The 21,731-nt window shown below is 37.8% G+C and overlaps 1 pseudogene across 1 annotated transcript; it reads left to right on the forward strand.

Moving 5' to 3' along the window:
- The first annotated feature begins 496 nt into the window (after positions 1–496).
- On the forward strand, positions 497–1,830 carry LOC100999840 (annotated as a pseudogene). The gene has a single exon (XR_004177821.1). The product of XR_004177821.1 is annotated as a heterogeneous nuclear ribonucleoprotein A1-like (transcript).
- The last annotated feature ends 19,901 nt before the right edge of the window (positions 1,831–21,731 follow it).

Here is a 21,731-nt window from a genome sequence, read left to right on the forward strand (position 1 = left end):
TATGAAATATCACAGACAACTTAAAAAATTATAAATCAACATGAAAAAGTCCAGTTTCACTCTAACAAAAGAAAACAAAAATGTAAACAAAAACAATTCTCTTTATTGTGACTATCAAACAGGACAAGAATTTTTAAGTTATAATATCCAATGTTGGAGAACAGTAAAAATGTACATACATCTATGGTTATTTTGGAAGAGTAAATTGGTAAGATTTCCTGGAGAGCTATTGGGCTAATGTTCATCATGCTGTGAATAAAACATTACTTTTCAGGAAACATATCCTAACAAAATGTTTATGGATGAGTGCATATATGGAAGCAGGAGACTGTTGTAATGGTTTAAAATACCAAAGAATTGGAGGCAGACTAGCTGTCCCCAAGTTGAAAATTGGCTAAATAAATTGTTAAAGAGCCACAGAAAGAAGAATTTACAAAAGACATTTAAAATGACATGAATACCAGGCCATGGGAAACTGTCACAATTATTAATAAAAAAAAAATTACAGCTTTCTGCCCGTGGACGCCGCCGAAGAAGCATCGTTAAAGTCTCTCTTCTCCCTGCCGTCATGTCTAAGTCAGAGTCTCCTAAAGAGCCCGAACAGCTGAGGAAGCTCTTCATTGGAGGGTTGAGCTTTGAAACAACCGATGAGAGCCTGAGGAGCCATTTTGAGCAATGGGGAACGCTCACGGACTGTGTGGTAATGAGAGATCCAAACACCAAGCGTTCCAGGGGCTTTGGGTTTGTCACATATGCCACTGTGGAGGAGGTGGATGCAGCTATGAATGCAAGGCCACACAAGGTGGACGGAAGAGTTGTGGAACCAAAGAGAGCTGTCTCAAGAGAAGATTCTCAAAGACCAGGTGCCCACTTAACTGTGAAAAAGATATTTGTTGGTGGCATTAAAGAAGACACCGAAGAACATCACCTAAGAGATTATTTTGAACAGTATGGGAAAATTGAAGTGATTGAAATCATGACTGACCGAGGCAGTGGCAAGAAAAGGGGCTTTGCCTTTGTAACCTTTGACGACCATGACTCCGTGGATAAGATTGTCATTCAGAAATACCATACTGTGAATGGCCACAACTGTGAAGTTAGGAAAGCCCTGTCAAAGCAAGAGATGGCTAGTGCTTCATCCAGCCAAAGAGGTCGAAGTGGTTCTGGAAACTTTGGTGGTGGTCGTGGAGGTGGTTTCGGTGGGAATGACAACTTCGGTCGTGGACGAAACTTCAGTGGTCGTGGTGGCTTTGGTGGCAGCCGTGGTGGTGGTGGATATGGTGGCAGTGGGGATGGCTATAATGGATTTGGTAATGATTTTGGCAATTACAACAATCAGTCTTCAAATTTTGGACCCATGAAGGGAGGAAATTTTGGAGGCAGAAGCTCTGGCCCCTATGGCGGTGGAGGTCAATACTTTGCAAAACCACGAAACCAAGGTGGCTATGGCGGTTCCAGCAGCAGCAGTAGCTATGGCAGTGGCAGAAGATTTTAATTAGGAAACAAAGCTTAGCAGGAGAGGAGAGCCAGAGAAGTGACAGGGAAGCTACAGGTTACAACAGATTTGTGAACTCAGCCAAGCACAGTGGTGGCAGGGCCTAGCTGCTACAAAGAAGACATGTTTTAGACAAATACTCATGTGTATGGGCAAAAAACTCGAGGACTGTATTTGTGACTAATTGTATAACAGGTTATTTTAGTTTCTGTTCTGTGGAAAGTGTAAAGCATTCCAACAAAGGGTTTTAATGTAGATTTTTTTTTTTTTGCACCCATGCTGTTGATTGCTAAATGTAATAGTCTGATCGTGACGCTGAATAAATGTCTTTTTTTAAAAAAAAAAAAAAAAAAAAATTACAAAGAAGCAGGTACATTATTACCCATCTGTTTCTGGAAGAATACAATGTAAAATATTAAAGTATTATACTTGTGTGCATATCTTTCAGTTCTGTATAGGATGAAAGCATTATTTTAAAAAGATGTCATGAGTTACGTGAAAATAAGAACCAATGAGAGAAAACTGGGTGAATAAGAGATATGTACTGGCCTGAAATGTTTGGGCACAGCTGAATAACTGTAGGATCTCATATCAGAAAGATCCATGCTCAAGTCTCAGCTCCACTCCGTCATTGGCGGGTAACCTTGGGCAAGTCATTTAACATTTCTTCAGTTTTCACATTGTAAATTGGAGACTGAAAAGGCATTTACCCTGAGGTGTGTCTGAGGATCAAATGAGATGTACACAAAGCACTGCTGAAATAATATTCCTAATAGGACATCCGAGATGATTTCAGAAGGTATCAGGTAAGGAGAAAGACAAAGTTCAAAGAAATGAGCACTATAGAAATATGCAATATGTGGGACAGCTTTCTGACTTATTTTTGGCTCCAGAGAAAATTAAAGTGAGAAAGCACAAACAGTCTAAAAGGGCATAGCTAAAAGTATAAATTGAATATTTCAGGGGGAATTTCTTTTCTATGAATAAGCAAATTTAATATGGCTTTGGGAAAAAGAAAGTTCCTTTAATATGGAGAATCACTGCTCAGTTTAGTGGAGAGTTTACTCCCATATAAGTTAATCTTTGGCGGAGATATACAGTGAATGAGATGGGAAAAGGTGGAAATAACAATGTCTATGACACAGGTTACTGCCTGTGTTGTTTTAAAAAGATAAAAGGAAGTCATTACATCTGAGAGTACCTGATGCTAGTGAATCAAAATAATATATCAGTAGGAATTTCATTTTCAGGACTTACAGTGGTAATTATCAAAAAGATACAAATAAATAAGAGAAAGGACTTAGTCACTCGCCCAAAGAACCTAAAAAGTCATGTAAAGAAGGTATTGGGCAGCTTGATAGTTAATCAATCCATCAGTGAGGGTTCACTTTGCATCCACCACACCAGCTAAAAGTTTAGCAGAAATTGAAATCTAGAAGGCTTGGCATTGGGACAGGGAAAAAAATTATCCAAGAACGAGGATCTAACTTTCGAAAAGGTTCAGAGGCAAAGACAAAAAATGGATATAAAAGTTGAGAAAGCAAAGGTGTACCCATGTTTTTGATGACATTTATGTTATCTGTACGACGTAAGAGAATTTGCTGTCCTGATTTGTAACAGTGGTTGATAACAAAAATGGGTGAATTTAACCATATAGCAACATGAGATAAAAACTCTGAAAGTCTTTTAAGATATATAAAAGCACTATTCATCATGAAATACATTTTTGAGTAATAGCTCCTTAAATCATTAAATTTGGGTAATTTATATTACTTAAAATTATACAGGATATCTTCTGTGTTGTTTTAAATTCAAAGACCTGACCCAACACTGTGGTCTTTTACTGTTATCCTTCAACTCATAATTCATACAAGCTAGAAGACTAATTATATCAAAAGGCAACAAAAGTGAACCCACAAAAGGACAAAAGGTCTTTTTTTCTCTGCTGGTAATCCAGCAATCCTTAGAGTAAATCTAATAATTTTTTATCAGTTTGATTGATGGCTTGTTACAACAGCTGAAAATTTTTATTTGACTACATTGGTGAACATGGTTAAGTTGTTTTATCATTTTTAGAGATTTTAGACTAGCATGCCTGTCTAAATGCTTTCGTTATTACTCTTGCAATCTTCTACACCACTAGGTCTACAGCATGCTAATATAACTAGTCTCTCATTTTTAAGATAATCGTCTGCGTGTGTTCTTTTTTGCACACAAAGTTTGCACTAAGAATTATTCACTTCGATATGCATCTGCTTTTGATAAAGAACACTAAGAAGCACATCTAAAGTTTCTCATTCATTTAGTAAACGTTTATGGAATGCTCTCTCATTCATTAATTCAACAAATATTTATTGAATATAACAAACATTATTGAGTATAGTAGACCGTGTGTGAGGCCCTGGAGATTTGGCAGTGAATAGGATACGTAAGACAGTTATACTTGGCAGGGCGTAGTGGCTCATGCCTTTAATCCCAGCATTTTGGGAGGCCGAGGCGGGCAGATCACCTGAGGTCATGAGTTTGAGATCAGCCTGGCCAATGTGGCGAAACCCTGTCTCTACTAAAAGTACAAAAAAATTAGCCGGGCATGGTGGCAGGAGCCTGTAATCCCAGCTACTAAGGAGGCTGAAGCAGGAGAATCACTTGAACCCGGGAGGTGGAGGTTGCAGTGAGCCAAGATTGCGTCACTGCGCCCCAGCTTGGATGACAGAGCAAGACTCTGTCTCAAAAAAAAAAAAAAAAAAAAAAGATAGTTACACTTGCCTTTTTTCTCTCCCTTGAGCACATGGTCCTTTGCAGAAATGTTGCCCTTTTCTAGATCTTTCCATGGCTTTCTCTCGTACTTCATTCAATCTCTGCTCAAAAGTCACCTCTTCAAAAATGTCTTCCTTATCTATATACTCCTTCCACACTTCCATCTTTCGCTATCCTCTTATTCTCCTTTAATTTTTATTTACTGCTGTTGTTTTTGAGATTTTTAAATGTATTTTTGTCTTCTCCAAGTAAAATGAAAACTCAAGAGTACAGACTTTTTATTACTTCCTCCTTAGACCTAGAATAATGTGTGACAATTAGTAGAATTATTTGCGAAACGAATGAATAAATAATAAAAGGCTGAGACGTTACCTGTATTTTTGGAGCTCACATTTTAGTGAGAAAAGAGGCAAGTAAGTCATTGCTAATGGAAGCCGTGCTAGAGTATAATTTAAAAGGCTGTTTGGGAGAGTAGCTGATATGGTTTGGATTTGTGTTCCCACCCAAATTCATGTTGAATCGTAATGCCCAATATTGGGGGAGGGACCTGACGGGAGGTAATTGGATCATGGAGGCGGATTTCCCTCTTGCTGTTCTCATGATAGTGAGTGAATTCTTATGAGATCTGATTGCTTAAAAGTGTGTAGTACCTCCCTCTTCTCTCTCTTTCTCCTGCTTGGGCCATGTAAGAGGTGCCTCTTTCTTCTCCTTCCACCATGATTGCAAGTTTCCTGAGGCCTACCCAGCTATGCTTCCTGTATAGCCTGTGGAACTGTGAGCCAATTAAACATATTTTCTTTGTAAGTTACCCAGTATCAGGTAATCCTTTATAGCAACACGAGAGCAGACTAATACAGTAGCTAAGAACAGTTTATCTGGAAAGGCAAGGCTTGAACTCATTCCTGATGAGAGGGAGCTAAGCTAGTTAATGAACATCAGGAAGTGCCTTCCAGAGAGAGAGAGCATTAAAGGTAAAATCTCTTTGGATTGAGAAGGACACCAGAATGGTTGGAGAGCAAGGAGAAAAATAAGCAAAGGGGAGAGATAGTTGAATGTAACTAAAGAGAAGGCAAGGGGCCAGATAATGTGGAATCTTAAAGGCCAAGTTAAGGAGTTTCATTTTTTTTTTTTTTTTTTGAGATGAAGTCTCACTCTGTTGCCCAAGCTGGAGTGCAGTGGCGTGATCTCAGCTCACCGCAACTTCTGTCTCTCTGTCTCCCCAGTTCAAGCGATTCTCCTGCCTCAGCCTCCTGAGTAGCTGGGAGTACAGGTGCGTGCCATCATGCCCAGCTAATTTTTGTATTTTGAGTAGAGACGGGCTTCACTATGTTGGCCAGGCTGGTCTCGAACTCCTGACCTTGTGCTCTATCTGCCCGCCTCGGCCTCCCAAAGTTCTGGGATTACAGGTGTGAGCCATCACACCTGGCTAGAGTTCAAATTTTTAATATATACAAATATGAAAACTTTGACGGTTTCAAGTGTAAGAGTTAACCTCTCTGTTTAGAGAATGAATTATGGGGGCATAGTTATTACCACAGATCAGATGAAAGATAATGGTAGCCTGTATTAGAGTAGTGCCATGGGAATCGAAAGAAGGGAAGCAGTGAGGAGTATAATTGTAAGTGGTGCCATCAGGACTTGTTGGTAGATTGGAGATAATGATTTGAAGATTGAGGTCAATAGAGACCTCCACAATGGTTCCTGGGCTTTTGGCTTGAACATTTTGCAGAAGGTAATGTCATTTACTGATTCGTAAGTTGTTTTTCAGTCTGCATTAAGTGGTAATTATGTTAGCTTATAAATATTCTCATTTGACTTTGGGGTACATTTTGCATTTTAACACTCTGGAGTTTTTAATCTGTTTCAGTTGTCACAGCTAATCCTCAAGAACTTGAGTCAGTTGTTGATTAAGGAATATGGCTCCTCTTCCTCCTGAGGCTTGATCTTGGGTCAAGGTAAGTGCTACACATGGAAATAAAATAGACATCAGTATGTGTCATTAATGTTTCTTGTCTTTGGCAAGATATAATGCTTTATAGAGAATGTTGAAGCTATTGACCAAAGTGATAGTTGGAGTGATAGGTTTGCTTTAATTTCTTACTTTTTCCCAAACAGAACTATCAGTGATTTAGTTTGAGTTCACACTGTCCTCTGAAAAACTTAGCTAATCAAAGAGAAAATTCTATTATAATCAGTAATCCAGCTATACAATTTTAATTAAAATAATTATTTAAACAGAACTCTCAAACCATAAGGATACTGGATAGACAATTGTTGAGAAAAAGCAATAGTTTTTCACAAACTGTTTAGTTTTAAAGATTCCTTTTGTTCTAGCATCAACAGACCTGTCTGAGACTGTTTGTGGCTTTTCCTGAGTTTGTTAGCTAATAGCTATTAACAGAAGACAGGGTGCATTTTGTTGCCCTGACCTTCTAAAAATGTTACAATAAACCTCTCTTGAGACTGTATCTTGAGATTTACAAAGTGTAATTCTCTTTCTCCATTTGATTGTGATTCTCCATGTGATATTTATTTTCTTCATAAAAGTGTTGCTCAATAACAAGAAGCTGTTCTAATGACAATTTAATGATAGACCCTCCAATGACAGTTTATATTGTCAAATTATTCATTTAAACATTACCCACATCCCTTAGCTCGTTTGCAGTGAGAAGTTAGTTACTCTTTTGGGTAGTGTATGTGAATTTTTCATCCCTTCCCTCGTTTCTCCATAAGAAAATCTTGGAAGCTAATTAGTTCATCTATCATAATTTCATTTTTGGGAGCAGTAATTCAATTCTCCATTTTCTGGTAAAGGAAGTATTTAATCAGTTCTTCTTTGAAGTGAATTCAGATATGATGCCTCCATGACTAGATCAAATGTCATGGTATTTCCTACCTAAAAGGGCATTGTTACTGAGGCTATTGGGTTGAAGCTAAAGATAAATTGATTGTTTCAGAAACTAACTTTGATAAGTTATCTTTCTGGTAAGAAGACGTCCCTTGAATGATTCTGTCATTTCTGAAAATGTGCATGACATTTACTACAATATGACAAGTGTAAATAGGTGATCTTAGGCTATGTCTCAAATCTGGTTTATAGGACTCTGTTACAGCTGAAATGGCTACACCTGAAACTTCTAGTTGAGTCAGCCAGTAGTGGGTCCACATGAGGGAAGCAACTGACTCCTCTGTTGTGCCAGATTGCAGCTGATTTTCTAAATCAAAAGTTGAGATTTAGAATAGTTCTCCATTTCAAATGTAAGCCTCTCCTGGATATTTTGATTAGGCATATACACTTTGCAATTTACAGTTTTGAAATACAAAATAGCAGTAAATTTGTACAACATAATCATGTTCTTATGTATATTAATAGAAAGTCCTAATGATGACTATAAATTCTGTCTTGCATTTGTAGAAAGCAAAGGTCAATACAGCTACTAGCTTGGACAACCATGCTAACCACATAGTCTATCAGTTGTTTAGGATGAAGACAGACAAAATGCGATGACAGACTATAGATAAAGTAGGAATAAAACAATGATGAAGATATTTATGGAGATAAAAGAATGGAACAAAGGGTACTGCTTAAATGATCCCAAGAAATTCAGGCAGCCTTCCAGACTATGGATCCATGACTGAAATAGTAGAGCTGTACATAGCTGAAGCCTACACAAGTATCTACTGCTGACTCTGTCTTCTAACATTTCCTTTAGTGACTTGCTCACTCATTGTTCTTGTTCTGCCTCACTTCTTCCTACTTCTCCCGCTGCCTCTCTGTGATAGAAAGATTTGTGGAAATTAGACTCTGGTTTTTGTAAAGGAATGCTGAGTGACCCTGACTCAAATGAACCCCCACTGCAGAGCAGGAAAGTAAAGCAAGCATAACTGCAGGTGTGTTCCTCTTGAAGGCTTAAGTCACTCCCGGAAGTCATAGCCTAAGTTGGAGGTAAGATTGAAAGTGATAACCAGTTTTCTTGTATTTAAGCTCACTATCATCCTGCCTCTGTAAACACATTCATATCAAATTGTCTTTAGGAATGTAGGAGGAAAGGTTTTAAACCTATTAACTGACACAAGCAGTGGTGTAGCAAACTGTAGTACGATCAAAGAGCGCAGGTGAGATGAAGATACATTTGTCTCTCTGGGGAATGCATTCCTAAGGTTTGGTTTTATAATTCTGCACTGCTGGGCACTAAGATATTTGTGGGACAGAAAAAAATTTTATTCCAAATGCCAGCGCCTGCTATAGTTGGAGATGGCTAAGGGGTAGAGTGAAAATTAATTTTACTGTCTCCATTCAGAGTTAATTTAGTGTGCTGCCATCAAACTGAAACAGCTGAACTAAAACCACCAGTAGCAGCAGCAGCATTGCTTAAAGCTATTTCTTAAATGGTGTGGGACATATCAGAATGTAAGGGAAGAAATTAAGATGAAGGTTCGGGGCTGTTTAATCCAGGTTGAATACCAGATAGACTAATATCCTCGAAGAATACTATGATGTACTCTTTATAAAATGTCCTTGAAACACACTATCACAAAACCAGAGAAAGGAAGATTTCATCTTAGGAGAGGAGGTTGGATTTGGATAAAATTGGAAACATTTCTTTGTTGAAAATTTAAAATAATCTATTTGATGTAAAGAAAATTACACTCACCATAGGCAACATAGGCAAGTAATTATTACCAAAAGTTAAAGGTAAGCAGCTCTTCTTATTATTTCTTAAGAATAAAAGTAATTCTTAATTAGGACTCTCAAAATTTCAGCCACGACTTACAAGTCCATTCAAGTACTTTTTATTAAATATCTAAGATACCATTATTTTGAACTAGTAACTAAATAGATTCAGTAATGTGTACATTGAATCTATGACGATGCTTCTAGATTTTAGATACCCTCTGGTTACCAAAACATAATATTTTGGGAATATTACATAAACAACAATAATTTTCTTTAAATACAGCAAATTCACAAGATAAATAAAACACTTATTTGGAAAAGTATACTTTATTCAGTCCTTTCAATCAGTTTATGATTTCTTCATGAACTCAGGTTAGTCATGATGAGTACACCAATTGTTTTTTTCTGGCAGAGTTCCGGCAACTTTTCATGTTGGTTGTGCTCAATCATTGTATCACTTGCTTCAGTAAATGTTTCATTTAGTTAGATGAGAGTCATTCTCTCTGATACAAGTCATATTGTTTAGCAATCTCCTGAGTCAAACTGTCACAAATGTTTCTCCTACATCCATCTCTCCATCCACTTAGAGAATAGCGTAATATATTTTTATTCTCAACTGCCAAATTCTTTTACAGATCTCCTGAAAATGGCATTGTGAGTTCCTATGTTAGTTAAGTGCCCACCCATGCTTAGCTAAAAAGTGAACATAAATGATTAAACAAGGGGAGATCGAGACCATCCTGGCCGAAACGGTGAAACCCCGTCTCTACTAAAAAATACAGAAAACTAGCCGGGCGAGGTGGTGGACGCCTGTAGTCCCAGCTACTTGGGAGGCTGAGGCAGGAGAATGGCGTGAACCCGGGAGGCGGAGCTTGCAGTGAGCTGAGATCCGGCCACTGCACTCCAGCCCGGGCGGCAGAGCGAGACTCCGTCTCAAAAAAAAAAAAACAACAACAACAAAAAAAAAACAAGGATTAGAATAAGTGATGGAAATCTTGTGGAAAAGAAATGTGGTAGGAACACATAGGGGCTAAAGTTTTAGATCATTGGGTTGCAGGATTCCATCATGGCCACAAATCAAACTGCACATGATAAAAAGTGTCCTGCATATGTGGCTGGAGTCAAGAATTGGGTCCCCTGCATGAAACTGGTAAAGAGAATGATAAAGGCTACAACTGCTACCCAAGTATGTAGTTTTTATTCAGTTGCAAGAGTGATATGGTCAGAGGGAACAAACTAATGACATCCTAAGTAAATACACCAAGCTGCCTCCTGGGCTCAAGGATTGGATTTTCCATATTCCCAATACAGAACACAATTCTCAAAGGCCAGTGTAAGGTGTGAGTCTTCACGGGGGGCTCCCGGGACTAGGTAGAGGATTCTTTGAAGCTACCAGATGGGGAGGAATAAGCTGAGACAGAAAGAGAAAGAACTCTCATTCAAGATTACTCATAAAAAACAAATTCCAAAGTGCATGAGGAAAAATAACTATAAAAGAAGGCAGCAAATAAATGCAATAACTGAAATAATTCATGCCAAAGAATACCCCAAATAGTACAGCAATCGGATAGAGACTTTAAAATTAGTAAGTCTAAGATTATAAAAAAGATAAAGGAATAATAACCTATTGAACAGACAAAATAAAATATTAATCCAGAATAGGTAAATATTAATTAGAAATCTTAGATTATAAAAATATAGTCATGTAAACTTATTTTTTGTGGACTTTTAAGGTACCCTGAATAGCTAAAAGAATATTGAAGAAGAATAAAGTTAGAGACCTCACACTCCCTGATTTCAAAATATACTACAAAGCAACAGTAATTAAGACGGTGTCGTACTGGCATAATGATAGATATATAGACCAATGGAACAGAACAGAGAGCCTAGAAATAAACCCTTGCATGTATGACCAAATACTTTTGATAAGAGTGTCAAGATTACACAATGAGGAAAAGAGACTCTCTTCAACAAATGGATCTCCACATGTAAAAAAAAAAGAAGTTGGACTCTTACCTAATACCATATCCAAAAATGAGCTCAAACTGGATTAAATACCTAAATGTAAAACCCTAAATCTTTATACTCCTAGAAGAAAACATAGGGAAAAACTACAGGACATTGGCTTTGGGCAATGATTTATTGGATATGACACCCAAAGTACAGGCACAACAACAGAAAATAGACAAATAAGACTACATCAAACTTAAAAACTTCTGGACATCAAAGCAATCAACAGAGTTAAAGGCAACCTAAAAAACAGAAGAAAACAATTGTAAATCACATATCTGTTAAGGGAATAACATCTAGAATATATAAGGAATTTTTACAAGTCAACAATAAAAAACCAAATAACCTGATTAAAAATTGGGCAAAGGACTTAGACATTTTTCAAAGGAAGATATACAGTTGGCCAATAATACATGAAAAGATGCTCAACATCACTAATTATCAAGGAAATGAAAATCAAAACCACAATGAGATATCAATTCCCACCAACAGAATGGTCCCTATCAAAAGAACAGAAAATAGTAGGTATTGATAAAGATAAAATAAGATGGAATACTTGACCACTTTTTTGGGGAATGTAAAACAGAGCAGTCGTTATGGAAAACAGTATGGAGCTCAAAAGATTAAAAATAGAATTAACTCATGATCCAGCAATCCAACTTCTGGTTATATAAACAAAATAAGTTTTCTGGGGCAAGGAACGGGACTCTTATTCTCTTGTCCAGATGGGAGTGCAATGCTGCAATCATAGTTCACTGCAGTCTTCAATTTCTGGGCTCAAGTGATGCTCTTGCCTCAGCTTCCTGTGTAGCTGGGGCTTCAGGCACGTGCCACCATGCCTTGCTAAGATATACAAAAGACTTCAAAGTAGGAACCTGAGAGATATTTGCACACTTATGTTCATCACAGCATTATTCACAATAGCCAAGAGATAGAAGCAACCTAAAAGTCCATGGATGGAAGAATAAAGACATTGTAGTATATATATATAAAATGGAATATTATGAGCCTTAAAAGAGAAGGAAATCTCTTAATGCCACAACATGGATGAACTACTAAGACACTGTGCTAAGCAAAATAACCCAGCTACCAAAAGGAAAACTACTGTGTTATTTCACTTATATCACGTATCTAAAGTATCAGAATCATACAAACAAAAATTAGAAAGGTGGTTACCAAGGGCTGGTGGGAAGAAACAGAGTTTCAGGGTTGCAAGATGAAAAAGTTCTACACATCTGTTGCACAACAAAGTGAATATACTTAACACTATTAAACTGTACAGTTAAAAATGGTTAAAATGGTACATTTACATTTAATATTATGTGTTTTTCATTATAGTAAAAAAGGAAATACCCTAATGTCGATGAAAACTGATTATATTTGATTGTAATTAAAGGAATATAAATTAGAAAAAGTTATTTAAATAAAAAAATCCAAGAGTTGTGATTAACGATAGACTTGAAATCAAAGAGAGAGTTAATAGCTTGCTATATAATCATAAATAAATCATCCTGAACAAATGTCAGAGAAGTCAAAGGATAAAATTTGTCAGGGTGCAGTAGCTCATGCCTGTAGTCTCAGCACTTCGGGAGGCCAAGGTGGGTGGATTGCTTGAACCCAGGAGTTTGAGACCAGACTGGGCAACATGGTGAAGCCCTGTCTCTACCAAAAACAAAAAACAAACAAACAAACAAAATTAGTCAGGCATGGTAGTGCACACCTGTAGTCCCAGCTACTTGGGAGGCCGAGGTGGGAGGATCACTTGAGCACAAGAAGTTGAGGCTGCAGTGAGCTGAGATTGTAGCAATGCAGTCTAGCCTGGGCAGCAGAGTGAGACCTTGTCTCAAAAAGAAAACAAAAGGATGAAACTTTAAAGAAGATTTAAGTAAAATGGAGAATGGAATAAGATACTCTAATAAATTTCTAATAGGAATTCCAGCAATAGAGAATAGGAAGTGGAAGTAAAACAGTATCCCAGAAGAAATGACTGAGAATTTTTAAGTATTGAAGATGGGTCCTCAAATGGAAATTTATACTAAGTGCTTAGTTAGATAAATAACAAATCCAGACCTAGATACATTATAATAAAAATGTAGACATCTAAAATTAACAGTTTTAATAAAAGATTTCTGAAGGACAGACAAATTGATAGAAGACTTTACATTAACATTAGGCATCAGAAGTCAATGGAGTCACATTTTTTAAAGTGTTGAAAAGAAAGAATAGTCAACTTAGAATCCTATACCCAGAGAGCCTATCATTAAGAATTATAATAGATAAATTATATGAGTAATAATTGTTCTGTTAGTTTTTTTATATATATAACTATATGTCTTGGAGAACATTCCATGTGAGTACATGCAGGTCAAATTATTCTTTTAAATTCTTGCATAGTAGTCTATTATTGATTTAAATCACATATTTAACTTAACCAATTTTCATTCCCATCAGAGTTTTGAGTTTCTATTGCTCCACAAACTCAATAAAATTAGATACCATCAGTTTTTAATTTTTTTGCCAAACTGGAGTGTCTAGAATTGATATCTCATCAATTTTCTTTTCTATGACTACTTCTAAGCAGGGGAATCTTTTCATACACTGGTGCCATACCTGTTTCCTGGTTTGTGAATTACCTAGTTATGTCCTCTTAGCCATTTTTCTACTGGAGATTGTTTTTCTTTTCCCAATTATATTTTAGAAGTTATTTATAAATTCTAAAAATTATCTTTTGCTAGCCAGTTGTGTTGTAAACAACTTTTTCCAGGTTGTGGCTTAAAACAAAATATAAAAAATGATGTCTTTTGATGAAAAGTAGTTTTCAATTTAATATAACTAAGTATACCATTCTCCCCCCACCACTATACCTTTTGGCTTTATGTCTAGGACAATAAATTTTTCCCTGGCTTGAAGGCATAAAGATATTTTCTTATTTTTCTAAGGGTTTAAAGTTTTACTCTTATCTACTTGGCATTAATTTTTGTATAAGGAATGAGGTACAGATTCATTTCCATATTATGTTATTAGATATCCAACTATCCCATACCACTTATCTAGAGTTCTTCTTTCCCACTGATCTTCCATGCCAGCTATTTTTCTGCTTCAAGAATGTTTTTATTATGCCTGTCCATTTGCTTTTACACACAAACTTTTGAGTCATTTTGTCAAATTCCTGTTGGAATTTCAATGCAAATTTCACTGACTTCGTACATCAACTTGAGGAATGCTGACTTCTTCACAATAAGAAATTTTACTATTGTAAACATAGTATATCACTCCAATAGTACAAACTTAGTACATACATAGTATATCATGACTTTTATTTAGGTCTTCTTTAATGTATTAATTATATATTTTATAATTATTTCCTCAAAGTTTTTACACATATGTTATCAGATTTATTCCTCAGTGTATTAATTTTTTATTGATATTATAAATGTTATCTGTATTAGTCCATTTTCATGCTTCTGATAAAGACATACCCCAGACTGGGCAATTTACAAAAGAAAGAGGTTTAATTGGACTTATAGTTCCACGTGGCTGGGGAAGCCTCATGATCATGGTGGAAGGCAAGGATGAGCAAGTCACATCTTACATGGGTGGCAGCAGGCAAAGAGAGGAGTGCTTGTGCAGGGAAACTTCCCTTTTTATAACCATCAGATCTCATGAGGTGTATTCACTATCACGAGAACAGCACCAGAAAGACCTGCCCCCATGATTCCATTGCCTCCCACACGGTCCCTCCCACAACATGTGGGAACTCAAGATGCGATTTGGGTGGGGACACAGCCAAACCATACACTATCTCTTCTAAAATTATTTTTCTACATGTTCACTACTTAAAACTGAAAATGCCTTTGGTATTTGTATGTTGATTTCATACCCAACAATCTTGGTAAATTCTCTTATTAATTAATAATATGTTTAAGATTATTTTAGAGTTTCAATAGTAGGCAGTCATGTTATCTCTGAATGATAATAACATTTTATTTTTCTTGACTTAGTTTGTTGACCAAAATCTCCATTTACTTGTCTTTTTCCTCTGATATACTGTATCATGAACCTTTCTAAAAATCACTACCTTCTTTGAAAGGCATTGTCAAAGGGTTTTTATCACAGCATGAAAATGAACCATAATTTAACTGTCTTCCTGTTGGAAATATTTCTGTTGTTGTTATTTTTAATGTATTTTTTTACTATTATAAAAAAGTTGGGATTTTTTGTTATATAAATCTTCTCAACAATTTCTTAAGATACATATTAATAGGAACATTAGTAGTACCAAAGAGTGGAATCAGTTTTAAAATTCTCCATATACATTGCAAATTAACTTTTCATAAAGGTCACTACAATTTATTGACAACAGGCAGTGTATGAAAACATCTCTCTCACCACATCCTCATCAGTATATGAGGTTAGCCTTTATTTTCTTTGGCTAATTTGATAGACAAAAATGATGTCTCATTTTAATTTGCATTTATTTGATTACTAGTGAGATTGATCTTTTTCACAAAGTAGTTTTCAAGCTTTTGTCGTTTTCTCTCTTTTGACTCTAATGGAGTTTCATTGGTATGAAATTGTGTCTCATCAATATGAAGAAGTTGATAATAGATATTAACCCTTTATAATCTACTTGTAATGTATTATATTTTTATTCATGATCTCTTTTTTATAACTCATGGAAGTTTTTTATTCTTGTGTCATTAAGTCTATCAGTTATTTCCTTGATCAATTTCTTTTCTTGTTTTTCTGCATCATTAGAAAGTATGCACAGTATTTTCTCTTGGGTTATCATAAAATGAAATGGAACTTGTCTGCACCATAATTTTACATATTATTAACTAGCACTAACTCATTTTTATTTTCCTTCTAAAGTGAAGTTCCAGATCTTGGGTTATGTCATTTTTATTTTTGCATCCACAGGGCTTGGCAGAGTACCTGGTACATAAAAGCTATTCAGGAAATATTTGTTGAAGAAATTGGAGGCTGTATGTTTCAGTTTGAAATTTTTCTATGACTTTAGTTTTAGATAAAAATATAGTGTCTTTTGCTTTATTAGCTTGGTAACTCCAAGTGTTGTAGAAAGATAATACTTGGGATCTTTAGCTATTTTTGATACTTCTAAACTCTGTATGAGTTTAACTTACCCTTATTAACTCTCAAACAGCCACTGATCATCAGTGTGCATTAAGTAGAGCTTGGGGGTATGGCCTGTGGTCATGGAATAGTAATTTTCTGTTTGTGTGAAGTGACATTTGTACATTAGGTCTAGAAGCTCTAATTTTTACTCTGTTTTGGCCTCTGATCCCCATGCTTTAACCAAGAGAGAGAACTGCTTGACTGAGTGAGTTGAGTTGAACTGATATACTCAGGGTCTTAGGATCATTACTTCTGGCAGGGAAATTTTATTCATACTTTAAATTATAGCTCAAATATTATACCTTCTTACTTCATCTTTCCTTCCCCTACAGAATTAGAGGCTTCTTCATCTGTGTCCCCATAAGTCTTAACACATTATATTAATAACCAATAAAAGCAAACATTTGTTGAATGCTTACTATATACTACACATTATGTTAAAATATTTACATGCTATCCTTTAATGCTCACATTTATTCTGTGGGAAAGAAACTATCATTACTCCTGGTTAATTAGAAGAGGATAAAAGATTAGCAGGATAACTTGTCCAAATTCATACTGCAGCTAAGTGTGTATATTAGGGTTAGAAATAGGTTTTTTGACAGCAAAGTTGAAGCTCTTAATTGTCTCTTATATTACTGCCCTTTAATATGTTACCCTTAAGAACACAAACAACAGTATATTGAATCTTGTGTGTCTAATACCTAGTCTGGTTCCTGAAATTTAGTAGGCATTCAACAATGAGTTGGTAAATTGAAAATTGGAATATGGTTCTGGGAAGATCTGCCTAGAGGGACTTGTTTGGCTGCATACTTTCTCAGTATTTTTTGAATGACTTGGAAGTTTTAGTTCTATATGAACTGATCACATGTATGAATTCACAGGACCTGTACTTAAGCAAAGAGACCATTTCACCCAATGTGAGTGATCAGGGGTTAATTTTAATTTTTTAGAAATATATTCTTCTGACATACACTACTGGTGGGAGAATAATGGATTCACTATAAGTCATTAAAGACACACCAACAAATTGTGAGTCACAGCATCTCGATAATGTGCTTGACAGAGTGTCTTCAAGCTCAGTTTGCCTTCTGCTTCTTGTTTTCCATTTCTCCTGTTTTGCCCAATAAGAAATTCTGCAGGTAAAAAGAATTTGTGTACCATTTTCCCACTGAGGAATAGGTATAACCAAAAGGCAGCATTTTCTGCTCTTGTTCCTCATTCAGGGGCAAGATTAACACACATACACAATAAAACTATTGAGCTATTTTAATAATTTTCCTGTCATGCATTTAGGACCCTCTAAAGTTGTCATCAGCTACTGTTTCATTTAATTCTCTGGCCTTCAGGGTAATGTAAGAAAATTGATGAGATTAGGAGCTATCTCTTTCCTGTTCAATGCATTTGCGTTGCCGTAAATTGGCACCAACCTTCAATCTCACAGTCAGGGCTCTCCAGGGTCCCCCCACTGATATGACAGCCCAGTCAGCATGATAAATGGTGCACACCCTCTGGCAGGACAGACAATTCTTCCCTTCCTGCCTCCACAGTTCTTTTCCCTGAACTAGCAAAGAGGCAACATCTCACCATTTTACTATGCTGAGTGGCTGCCCCATTATGTTGATACTCTTCAAGTTAATTAGATGATACAGTTTCCTTGATTAATTATTTCATGTCTACTGACAAAAATGACTTTGACAAGTAGTAAATTGGAATAAAGGAAACCTTCCATCCAGAAAACTACACTTTAACATTATGCTGTTTTTTTCTTTTTCACCTGTTCTCCTAGTGAAAAATGGTCTCGTTTAAAGATAGAAGCAATTCTACTGACTGCAGCTGCAAAGATCTCAGTAAGTCCAATGACCCTAGTTGAAAGATTTGGAGTTTGCAGTTTTTCTTGCATGTGTATATATAACAGAAAAAAAATAGATAACAACACACTTATATAAGCAACGAGGAAAGAGGGAAATAGTACAAAGAACTATTCCCTTTAAAATTAAAGTGCTTTCTTTTTAGCCTGGTCAGCCCATGAATTCATGTTTATATACATATGTGTTTAATCTAAAAGAAAACATTTTAGAGCGAGACTCCGTCTCAAAAAAAAAAAAAAAAAAAAAAGAAAACATTTTAAATGGCTGACTGTGACTGCAAAGAATAAATGATTGAACCTTTCTCCGAGTCATTTATTATTTTTCAATGAGACTGAAATTCTGGGAATTTGAAGATACATGACAGTCATGTCCTCAAAAATGTTTTTTTGCAGGGTAACATCTATTGGGGAGACAGCAGTACTTATAAAAATGTTTAGTGCTGCAATTTTCCTTGACACCATATACTTTACCTGTTTACATGAAAAAGGTCAGAATCCTTCAGTAAACAAACTGCACAGTTGTCTGTCCTTCCACCCCTTCGTATTCCCATGGACTATGCCTGGAGCTTTGCACCCTCCCTTCTGCTTCTGTACCCATAACATCTTATCCGACATCCACCCAGCATGGCTAATCTCAAAGTTCTGGCTGTTGAAGGCAATGAAGCGAAGTCATGGGTCAGGAAACCTAGCTTGGATAGCACATCCAGTGGTGGCTGCCAGAACATATGTTTATCCTACTTACACATGGTCTGAGCATGTTATTTTTGTTTTAGCTAAAAAGTCTTCTGATTCTCCAGTAACTAAATATTAAAGCTCTTTAATATAGCATTCAAGACTCTCTACCACGTCACCTCAATTTCCCTTCTCAGTCTTATAAATTTGTTGTATGTTCTTCTTTCTCCCCCAGAACTGTAGGCTTTAGCCATCCAGGGGCAGGCATTTGACCTGATCTTTTTGCTTTTTCTCCAGGTTTTTTTTTTCCTCCACTCCTACTTGCTGTACCCTCTTCCCCTTTGCATGGGCTGTTTCTCTAGCCATTGTCTCTCAGCTCCAGGCTGACTACTCTATGCTCTGCTCAGCGATGCTGCGGCTGGGGTCTGCAAATTACCTTTCCCAGATCCACTTGTCAGCTGGCTTCTGGTTAGTTCTGCCAGCAGGAGGTCCTTGAGGGAGACTGGGAGGTACGAAAAGGGGTGAAGTGGCTTCCTTCTTGTTTCCAGTTCCTGCCAGCCTCCAAGAACGGAGGGCAAGAGAAGGTCTCACCTCCAGCTTTCAGCTGCATAGCTCTGCACCCTCAAAGAGCTCTGAGTGGTGCTAGCTCCTAAGTTCTGGTAACTCAGGATCTTCCTTTTGATTTCTTTTCAAATAAAAACACATAAGAGTTGAGGACTTACTGTGTATAGGGACCTGCTCAGACATGGATAATCCAGAAATACATAGGTCCAGTGGTTATGAGACAAGAAGCAATTGCTTTGGTCTTATTTGAGGTGAGTCATGAGTCAGGTAGACAAAGATGGTAGAGATGGGGGAATTTCGGACAAGATGGTAAATAGAAAATCTGCAATATTCATGGACTGCCCAGAAACTTTCACCTGTATTCCCCAGCCACTGGAGAACCCTGCTGCATGGGATATCTGTGCTAAAGTGTTTTCTCTTTCACTTCAGCCTCTGTTTTCAATTCTTCACCCACTTGTGAAAGAGAAGAGACCAGCTGCCATTTGGATCCAGAGCTCCTTCATCTCTATTCATTTTATTTTTTTCCTAGTAAAGTAAAATGCGTATCTTAATCGGTGCCATGCCACACCATATTGGAGCCTGAGGCAAAACAGAAAAAGTCAATCCTACTGATACTTCTTTATTTAAAATTCTAATATTTTGTTCACATTGAATTTTTTGCATTATTTTGGATTTTAAAAAAATATTGCCCTAAAGTATTACTTATGTTGTTTATTGAGCATTTTGCCACTCCCTTAAATGTTGTGCTTGAGATGAGGGGCTCACCTACCTCACCCCAGTCCAGGCTGTGCCACTAAAATTAAGACCAAAATTACTTTGGCTGAAGGTTTTCAGAATGAAATTTAATCTCCCATTGCTTTCCCTTTGTAGTTAATTTTAATACTTATTCCAGGCATTTGTAACAGGTGCAGTTTCTTTCTCAGAAGGACTTTTCCTGATTTTTGTTTTAGGGATTGTACTAAGCACCTGGTAGAACTTCCAGACTTTTTGGAGTAAGCATCTTTTCTCATAAAAGTGCTTCTTGACTTTTTGCTCATGATTCACCTCATACTTCTGGAGAAGGTGTATTTGAGAAAAACCATCTCCATCACCACAACCCTTGCCTCACCTGCTGTCCTTGCTGTAGAAGAGGTCTGAGGAGAGAGGGGGAAGCTGGGTTTGTGGGGAATGCAGTTTGGGAAGAGGGACTCTTCTTACTTCTCTATAAATATTTGAGTGCCTGAACTGTTTTTCTCTTCCCGTCAGTGGCAGACTGGTGATTGTTTCTTGCCTGAAAGTTAGCAAGCTATTGAAGCAGTGGAGCCGCTAATGATTCCTGAAAAATGAGACAGTCAGGAGATGGTGGAGCCTGAGTCGGGGCACCAGGCGACAGCCTGCCTAGCAACGTGTGTTTCCTGTGGATCAAGCCTGCCATGCTAACGCCGCTGAGGCTTAAGCTTTCTGACTGGTATTAATTCCAGCCCAACACCCCACTGGGCTGCCTGCTGAGCAAGGGAATCCCAACAGCAAAGGGGTGCAGGGTGGGCCAGTTTTGGAGTTGGCAAGAGACAGGAGGAAGAGGTCACACTGAAGTTGCAGATCCACTTCCAGGAGCTGTGCAGGGGGAGGTGAGCATGGGCCCTTCAGATCATCACTGAGGGATCCCGTAAGGCTGATCCGGAAATTGAACACCTTTCCAACAGAGGAAATGGAGGGTGGCCAGGGTGAGAGAGAGAAGCAGAGGCAACCAAGTAAAGGAGAACAAGCTTCCTGCAGACAATCAGGAAACGGTCCTGATGAAATGGTAAAAGTTCCCTTGTCTCCCTCACAGGGCATGCGATGGTGGGGGTGTGACTCGCTTGTTCAGTGCCCCGCTGCTCAAACCTCTATGGCGAGCAGGCAGACAGACAGGCTGTGGGTCTCCGACCCCACGGCAGTGTTTGGGGTGAATGTTTACAGCTCCTGAAGCCCCAGAAGGCGTGTGGTACTGTGTGTTCTTGTAGTTTCGCTGTCCGTAGGTGGCTTGTGTTAGTCAGCTCAATTAGACCCCTGCCTCAGCGCGAGGACAGAGGACTTTCTGTATCCCGGGGTTTCTCGCCTTGGGTACCAGAAGAGTAGGTCACACCTGTGCTTGGAGAATGAATGCAAGGTTTTAGTGAGTGAAAGTAGTTCTCAGCAGAAGGAGTCAGAAGGGAGATGGAGAGGGAAGGTGGTTTTCCCCTGGAGGCCGGCGGCTCAGAGGCTGGGCTCTCCTCCGATTGCCCCAGCCAAACTCTGCCTATTTCCTCCAGTCGATGGCCTGCCGGCCTGCCAGCATCTATCAGTATGCTCTCACGCCAGTGCGTTCCTCTCGACGTCCAGCCACTTGTGTCTTTTTCCGCTGATGTGTCCGTCTCCACGTCCAGCCACTTGTGTCTGTGCCCACTAGGGTCTAGGGGTTTTTATAGGCACAGGATGCGGGTGTGGTGGGCCAGGGTGATCTTGGGAAATGCAACATTTGGGCAAGAAAATAGAAATGCCTGTCCTCACCTAGGTCCGTGGGCACAGGCCCGGGGGCGGAACTCTCACCA

This window comes from Papio anubis, chromosome 13, assembly GCF_008728515.1.
Source record: "Papio anubis isolate 15944 chromosome 13, Panubis1.0, whole genome shotgun sequence".
Classification (NCBI taxonomy): Eukaryota; Metazoa; Chordata; class Mammalia; order Primates; family Cercopithecidae; genus Papio; species Papio anubis.